Raw genomic sequence first — 7,863 nt, forward strand, 5'->3', positions numbered from 1 at the left:
AACACATATATATAAATAACAAGATTAAATCTAATTAAATTTTTTACCAATCATATTAAAATAATCTAATTAGACGCCATCACTTAGATGTAATGCTATCATTAATATCTCATTGAATTCTACATGTTTTACTCATGGACAGATAATGTTAAGAATTCTATCATAGTGATTTTTAGTACCAAAAATTATAAAATTTTCAAAACTTTATCATCTTTTCAAAAAAAAAAAAAAAAAAAAAGTTGGAATCCACCACTCCAGCGGCTCTACACGATCGATTCCATGACCATCTATGAAGAAGTAAATTGAGAAACTACAGTTGGTCACGACGGAGGAGGGCACAAGGGCGGAGCCACGTTTTACTTTACCCGGGCTATAGCCCGGGTGCTCCACGGCGAAACAGTTTAAATTTACATAAGAATTTTTTTTTAAAAGAAAATAGAAGAGCCAGCCCGAGTAAAATAACTCAGAGCTCGTCGGCATAGCCCACCGTCAAAGATCAGCCCGGGTAAATCACCCGGGCTGGCTCCGCCACTGGGAGGGCATTTCCTCAGTTTTGTCGAGATTCGACTCTTATCCACTTCAGTAACTCTGCTCCATCGTAACCAACTTAACTATGTCTCAGGGGCAAAAAACTTTATCATCTCTTTTTCGTCAGCAAAAAGTGAAATTCGCCACCCCAGGAGTCCCACACGGTCGATCCCACGACTATCTGTGAGAAGGTATAAATCAAGAAACTGCAGTTGGCCACGATAGAGGAGAGTATTATCTCGACTTCGTCGAGATTCAAACTCTTGTCTATTTCAGCAACTCTGCTTCGTCATAACCAACTTAGTTATGTCTCGGGAGCAAACTTAGTGTTTTGATTTTCATTATAAGTAAAATTTTAACTATGATTATTTTGAATTAAGTGTATATAATTGTGTATACTAGTCTTTTCCGGCCATTTTCATGATTAATCTATAAATTTGATATTTTAAGTCCAATTAAATTCATCATAATAAATATTATGAACCAAAATTATTCTACACTTTTGGCTCCCAATAATCGTGTCCCAATATATAGAGACAAAAGAATTTGTTGGAAATGTAAATGGAAATAAAGAAATGAAAGGATAGAATAGATCCTCATATGAAGGAGTTTTAGTCTCATATTGGTAGTTGAGGGATAACTTTGATTTATATTGTATCACAAGCATTGATGTTGTAAACAAATATATGGGGAGAGGCTCTCTCTCACGCATGAATGCACAGGGAGGGTGCAAATCCAAGGCTCGGATTGCACTACCCGCAAGGTAACTTGTGTGCGAGCGCGACCTGCGTGCGTCGAATAATGTCGGACCGTCAGAGCATAATGTACCCAAGCAGATCTACCAATATTTTGGGATCCTGTTCAATTTTTATAACGTATAAATTAATGAACGAGTTAATTACTTGACGTTGAAACAATCGAGTATTATTGGAAATATATTGCGAGGTTATAAAATAGAAAACTATGGGAGACCACAGGCAGAGCATTCTCGATCCCTCGCTTCCCTTTCCTTTGCTTCCCTTAGTGATAGCCTTTGGGCTAATCAGTTCGTCGGAAACGATTTGTGCTTAATCATTTTTCCGATTCTGTGGTTGTATCTTGGGAAATAGACGTTTGTCATGACCTCTAAGCACCGCCGGAGGGGACGAATCTGTTTTAAAAAAACTACGTTGAACGCAGGCCTTAACATCATCCGTTTCGACAACTCGTCTCGGCAGTCGACTCGCGTCTCGGCACTCGGCCACTTGGCTCGGCAACTCGGCTCGACAGTCGCCCACTTAGCTTGACAACTCGGCTCGGCACTCGGTCACTTGGATCGACAACTCGGCTCGACAGTCGCCTAGCTAGTTAGCCCGGCAACTCGGCTCGGCACTTGGCAACTCGGCTCGGCAGTCGTCCACTTAGCCCGGCAACTCGGCTCGGCAACTCGGCTCGGCAGTTGGCCACTTAGCCTGGCAACTCAGCCCGGCAACTCGGCTCGGCAGTCGGTCAGTTGGCTCGGCACTCAGTCACTCAGCTCGGCAACTCGACTCGGCAGTCAGCCACTCAGCTCGGCAACTCGGCTCGGTATCTCGGCCACTTGGTGACCCGGCCACTCGACATCTCGGCTACTCGGTGACCCAGCCACTCAGCATCTCTGCCACTCGGTATCTCGATGTCTTGGCTCTCAGAGATTCAACCACTCAGATCTCTCCGGCAAAGTTTGTCAACAGAATTTTCCTTAACTGATTTTTAAGGCTTTCATTTACTACCTATTTATCCAAGGAGATAATGCATATGTATCTGTATCGTCCTATTTAGTCCCCGGAAGAGAATTGCAAATTAATTTTAAAGAAGGATTTAAAACTTCAATAAATAAATTGCCATTAATTTGAGCTTAAATTCTTTAAATTAAATATTCATTTGAAAAGCTATAATTTGAATGAACCACATCGTATTAGAACGATGGATTAATACTTATTTGTCGTGACATGATTGAATTAATTACTGTAAAATTTTTTTTATTAAAATAGATAAAAATCAAATTTTAATGAAGTTGAGGTAATACTCTCTCCAGTAGTGGTTAGCTATAATTTTTTAATTTACCTATTTATAGATCATCGTAAGACCGACCGATTACATACATGGGTGATGAATTTTATTTTTTTACTGAAATGGATTAATACTTACCTGCGGCAATTTACCAAGGACGCACTTACATTTTAGAAATTCTCAAATTATACACCATACATTATCCTTTGCATTTTAGTAAAGTATGCCATTTTTCTAAAATTCATTTCTATCTCAAAAAAAATCATCAAATACCTTCATCCAAAAGTCATTGATCATTGATCATCTTAAAATAAATTTATGTGAAATTAATATTATTCACTCTTACCAACTTCCTGAATTTATCTATTTTTTAAAATGTGGATCCCTTGAATTCATCAATGTTATTATTTTTAAATTTGAAACTTTAATAAATAAAAAAAAAATTTAAAATTATAAGAGAACAATAATAACAATATAATCAAGTTTTATCTCACAAAATAGTATTGATTATATGGATTCTTCAATATCATTAGATTATATCCCCTACTGTATCATCATTTATATTTAAATAAGTTTTATCTTATTTTATTATTGCTAACTAAGTATTTTTTAGTCTTTCTTTTCTTCATTTTGATATGCATAATTGTTATAGTTTCATATTGTCTAACTGAAGTATTTATTGATTAACTAAGTACATGTTCATATCATTTTAACGTGTCTCTCGAAGTTTTTTCTCAATAGGTGTAACCTCAACTTTCTCTCTAATATTTTTATATTTTATCATGTTCATCCTTGCATATTCACACATCCACCTTAATATCCTAATCTCTATAACTCTCATCTTTTGCTTATGTACTTGAGTTATAATCCAACATTCAACCTATATAACATATAGCGGATCTAAATGTCATTTTATAAAACTTTCTTTCAAGTCTTAAAGGTACTTTATGGTTACAAAAAAACTTCTCACGCTCTATCCTTCATTTTGACCATTCTGTTTGTATTTTATATAAAAAAACATCTCCTTTAATGCCTCCATCCTTTTGTAAATATGATCATAAATATTTAAAACTTTTAATTACAAATAACTCATCATCTTCTATCTTAACAATTGTCTCATTTCGTCTAATATTGATAAACTTAAATTTTATATATTCTATTTTTACTCTTTTAAGTTAAAAACCTTTCACTTTTAGCATTTCTCATCAAAATTCGAGTTTAACATTTACTCCTTCATAAGTCTCATCTATCAAAATAATATCATATGCATATAACATGCACCATAGTACCATATATTATATGTATCTAGTGAGTTCATCCATGAGTAGTGTAAAAAGATAAGGACTTAGAGCTGATTTTTTTATGTAACCCTATATTTCTAGGAAATGCTTTATTTAATCCGCTTGATGTCTTTACTATTGTCATTACATCCTCATACATATCATTAATTAGTTCGATATACGCTATGTTACACCTCTTTTTTCTAGAATTCTCTATATAATTTTCTTCGGAACTCTATCATAAGTTTTTTCTAGGTCGACGAATATAATGTGTATGCCTTGCTTTTGTTCATGATACTTTTTACTTAGTTGTTGAGAAGATGTATAACTTCTATTGTCGACCTTTCAAATATAAATCAAAATTAATTTTCAATCACCATGGTCTCCTTAGTCTTTTTTATTACTCTTCTCTAAAATTTTCATGTATGACAGTTTAATACTCCTAAAGTTTACATAATTTTGTACATCTCTTTTATTCTTATATAAGGAAACTAGAGTATTTACCCTCCACTAATTAAGTATTTTTTTATTTTCAATATCAAATTGAATAACTTTGTAAGTTATTCAATATTTTCTTTCCCTAGACACTTTCATACCTTTATCGAAATATCATATGGTCTAATTACTTTTTCATTTTACGTTCCATTTAAAGCTTGTTATACTTCTAAAGTTTGAATTTATGATAAAAATTTAAATTTCTATACTCATTTGACCAACTTAAATTACCTAAATTAAATTAGTCATCTAAATCTTTATTTAAAAATTTAATAAAATATCTCTTTCATTGTTCTTTTATTTTCTCATCATTTAATAGTATCCTATTGTATTCATCTTTAATACATTTTATTTGGATAAAATATCTTATCCTTTTATATCCAATTTTTAATTTAAGTGTTTCAAAGTTTCATTCTTGACTTCATTCAATGCTTTTTTATCCTCTTTCTTAGCTACTATATACATTTTTAGGTTTTCTTCATTCCAACAAGTGTATAATACCTTATAAGATGTTCATTTTTCCTTTATTTTTTCTTGTATCTTTTCTTATTCCACTATCAAGATTCTTTAGTTGGTGATGCATGTCTATCTGACTCATCAAGTACACTCTTTGTTATTATTTTCAACTTTAATGTTATCTTATCTTTCGTCGTATTTGAGTCGTCATATATTTCTCCTAATACTTATACTCTCACTCTCTCCTTAAATATATTTTACTTCACATCCTTTAACTTTTACTAATTAATTTTAGGAGTTGTGCTGGGGTGCAAACGAATCGAATCGAACCGAATAATACAAAAATATTGATATTCGAATTCGAGCTCGAAACATATATTTGATATTCGAATTCGATTCGAAGCTCGAAAATATCAATAATTTTGGTTCGAGTTCGATTCGAAATAGGATTCGAGCTCGAATTCGATTCGAATTATTCGAACCTTATTCGAGTTCGACCTTATTCGAAATTCAAATTCGATTCGAATTATTCAAACCTAAATTTGATTATATTCACATTAAAATTATATGCAACACAATAAAAATAAAACCTAAACAACACAATAATTACATAATATAGACAAAATAAAAATATAAAACTGATGAAACTTAAATAACACATAATATATATAAAATAAAAACATACAATACAATAATTATATAACATAGATAATAAAAATACAACACAATAATTACAGTATACAAAAATCAAATTCGGATAAGATCTACAAAATATACAGTATACAACTCAACTTCAGAATCAGAACTAGCAAGAAATCAATTACAAATAAGACCTACAAAATAACATGTACAAATTTGGCATAGACATATAAATGATTTCTTGAAAGGATTCCTTGAAATCTGGCTAACATGCAAAGGGGACAAAGCTCTAAAAATTTTTGTAGAGATTTACTATAACAAAGTAATATGTAAGTAAATTCAAGATACAAGACATTTCAAATTTCATGAAAGCGGAAGCACAGCATGCCAAAGAAGAAGCAAACTTACAAGGGATAGTTTATGTTCAACCCTTTTAAAAAGCTTGGTTGTTTTATATCTCGAAGCTTCTTCTTTCATTGCATCACGCTCTTCAGTGGATATATGTCTTCCCCACCGTGCTTGAGCCTCGAGAAACTCAACTAAAGTACCAACAGGTGCATCCCCCTCGGGTGCATTTACACTAGGTTCTCCAATGATTCTTTTCTGCAGTTGCTCCTCTGCATCTTGGATTTCCTTTGTCAGTTCCTCCCTTTCAGCCAAAGCAGTGGCTACAGAAGCCGGAATAAAATCCTTCCCACGATAAATAACAATGTAATACTTGTTTCGAAGAAGCAAGGTTCCTCCAATCAAAGCCTTGAAAGTCAAGCAACCATTTAAATCTTTAAGTCATTGTGTTAAAAAAAATGTCAATATGTGCAATCATAAATAGAATTTTGCATAAAATACTACTAGTGCAAACTGCAAAAGCAGATGAGTAAATACATAGAATAAAAAACAGATGAGTACCAAACAAGACCAAGTTGGGACAAAGACAAACCTACACAATAAAGGCTGGCTGTATGTTTCCTATTAGTGGCATGTCTCTCTGATTAGTCAAATTTCAGCTGGAGTTGAATTGCAATAATCACTTGATACTGAAACAGTACAAACACAAAAGAAAAGAAAAATTACAGACTTCTGGAGAAAGCTTACCGGCCAGTAAAAAATTCAGGAACCCAAGCCTGCCTTCTGAACCCATACTTGTCTCTGCACGTTATTTGGGAATAAGTATAACATTGTGGACACTGGTCCATTATCACTGTTTCAGTAACCTTACCTCATGGGAACTATAGACAGTAGAACCTCTCTTGGAACTCTTTCCTTTTGAAAGATTCAAAGAGGTAATCACATCCTTTGGACCACGTTCTGATCCACGATGACCAACATGCCTATGAGAACCTGATTAAATTAACAGACAATCATCCATCAGGTGATGAAAGAAAACAGATATTTACAAGAGATCTACCACATAGAAGGGCTCACCATTTTCCAGAAGCCAAATATTTACTAACAATAAAACATACATTGGACCTTCAACAGAAAATCAGTTAAAGCTAGAGCAGAAATAATCAATCAACTAAATTCCATTACACAGTTGGATTCTTAGAAAAGTATAAGAAAAGGAAATGGACCAACTGTAATGACACCTTGATAAAGGAAACAAAAAACAAAAAAGGTTTCAGCATTCAATCTCCAATAAGACATCTTACATACTGGTACAAACCTGATTATCCTGAATTGCTTCAGAACCTGCTCCTTCAGCTCAGAGCCTCTGTCCCATTTGTGCCTTACAAAAGAGTAGTAAAAATGTTCCTGAGGTTCTGCATATCAACACACACAAGACAAATCAACACACAGCATGAAGTAGAACCATGAGGTTTACATAATCAGAAGTAGAACCATGAAGTTTACAGCTGGGATTTCAGATGGCGCTTACCGCTTCATCCTCCCACTTCTTCTTGTTCTGTCACAGCTTCTTCAAGTTCCCCCAGGGAAGCACGGGCGAGGTCAAGGTACGGAAAGAGGGAAGCAGGGAAGCGCTTGCGTTCCTCTAGCACTCAGTGAGCGGGTCGAAGCCGAAGGGCGGAAGCAGGGAGAGCTCTCGGAGACACCGTCGTAGAAAAGGTAGTCGAGGGTCGACGACGACGATGGAACCCTATTTCGCTTCCGCCGTCAGCTGCTCGCGGTTTGTGGCCGAAGGGACGACGATGGAACCCTATTTCGCTTCCGCCGTCAGCTGCTCGCTGTTTGTGGCCGAAGGGACGACGATGGAAAGCTTCCGCAGTCAGCTGCTCGCGGTTTGTGGCCGAAGGGACGACGATGGAAGTGGAACCCTATTTCGCTTCCGCCGTCAGCTGCTCGCGTTTTGTGGCCGAAGGAATGTGCGAAGGGTAAAGACTAAAGAGTAAGGATCGGGAGATTTTAGGGTTTGTAAATGGATATTAATGAATAATACCCGTTAACCCACTAAATCTATTAACCCATTAAATATTAA

General features: G+C 35.0%; 1 long non-coding RNA gene across 1 annotated transcript; it reads right to left on the reverse strand.

Annotated features, from left to right (window-relative positions):
* Positions 1-5,706: 5,706 nt before the first annotated feature.
* Positions 5,707-7,411, reverse strand: LOC141833760 (uncharacterized). The gene is made up of 6 exons (XR_012602243.1): positions 7,306-7,411; positions 7,093-7,189; positions 6,646-6,767; positions 6,522-6,575; positions 6,367-6,433; positions 5,707-6,182 (listed from the first exon to the last, which is right to left on the reverse strand). It is a non-coding gene; the product is annotated as an uncharacterized LOC141833760 (long non-coding RNA).
* Between the last annotated feature and the right edge of the window lie 452 nt (positions 7,412-7,863).

This window comes from Curcuma longa, chromosome 8 (assembly GCF_044706935.1).
Source record: "Curcuma longa cultivar G26 ecotype Majalengka, Jawa Barat chromosome 8, ITB_CL_G26_1.1, whole genome shotgun sequence".
NCBI classification, from domain to species: domain Eukaryota; kingdom Viridiplantae; phylum Streptophyta; class Magnoliopsida; order Zingiberales; family Zingiberaceae; genus Curcuma; species Curcuma longa.